The following is a 1,298-nucleotide window of genomic DNA, read 5'->3' on the forward strand; positions in this document are numbered from 1 at the left end:
CACAGGAAATGCTCCCGTCCACGTGACCGACACCGGCAACTAAAAACCCAAAACCTACTAGGGCAGGCCACACGGACCAACAACGCTGATGCCAAATCGCCCCCTGGAGCGATTTGTTGGGCGATGCAAACAGGGTAAACTAGCCCGATACAGCCAGTCCCGGCATGTTGTGCGATTTGCGATGGGGACAACGTCATTTTTTTTTTTTTGGGGCTCGAGAGATGCTCAACAAACCCCCAAGCGGGCTTGCGCAAAGGAAAGCTGAGTGGAAGTTGGCGAAGGAGTCCTATTTTCGGTGCAGTTGTTTCTTTCCCGAGGAGGGCATTGCTGGATCCGATATGTCCCCCCTTTGTATTGCTTCCATCGGGTGGGATCTTTGATCTGTTCTGTTGTGGTGAGAGCATGGTTGCTGGGACCTTTTGGGGACACAACCGGTGAAACCGCTGCTAGCCTCAACGAGGAAGATCTCGTCCAGAGGTGGTGAAAAATAACAAGGCTTTACGAATAATACAAGGAACAGATACTGTGTGTTTTGAATGTTGTAGCCAGGGTTCCAGGGCTGGCAGGGCATTCAATGGCAAATAGAAACTCTCTTTGTAGGCATATTAGCGGTACCTGGCACTCCGATCATGGGATCATCGGTCCAAGTATAAAATGCTACAACCATATAGGTTTTTCTATATATCTTAAACTTTGGAGGTTGAGCAGCTTGGTAACGGTACTAGTAACCATCGATAAGGCTTAAAAATTATACGGCTCACGGCCAATGATACCCAGCCAATACGCATCCTTGGTCAGCAATCAGCCTTCCTATTTCTTCCTCCCGCTGCCTTCTTGTCTCTCCGTCTTTCCACCCTCACTCTTCACCCTTCACACTGACGTTCTTCTTCCGCTGCCGGGTGAGAGTGTCTTCTATCCTCCCAGTCAATCCCGCCTTGAGTTCTCCCTCCCTCCCTCCCTATCTCTCTCGTCTCTCCATCATTCGTTGAGAGACGTTTCTCCTCTTCTATTCCTTCCTGGGAACTCATTCTCTCCTCCGTTTCCCTATCAATGCGCACTGGAAAGGATCAGGCATTGAATTGCTCGGCCCTGTTGGATTTCTTCTTCTATTCCCCAATATATCCTCGTCTTTAATCAACTCCTTTCCCCTTCGACCATCACTCCCAAGAGAAGAAGAACAAAGTGCCAGCTTAACAGGGACCGACAACAACTAACCCCCCAACCGATCCTGTTCGTTGTTTGCCCGGCAGTCTCGAAGAAGCACGAGGACTCTATCGCGTGTTCTGCCCGTTTCATGA

Source organism: Histoplasma capsulatum, genomic scaffold (assembly GCF_000149585.1).
Source record: "Histoplasma capsulatum NAm1 scaffold_8 genomic scaffold, whole genome shotgun sequence".
In the NCBI taxonomy this organism is placed as follows: Eukaryota; Fungi; Ascomycota; class Eurotiomycetes; order Onygenales; family Ajellomycetaceae; genus Histoplasma; species Histoplasma mississippiense.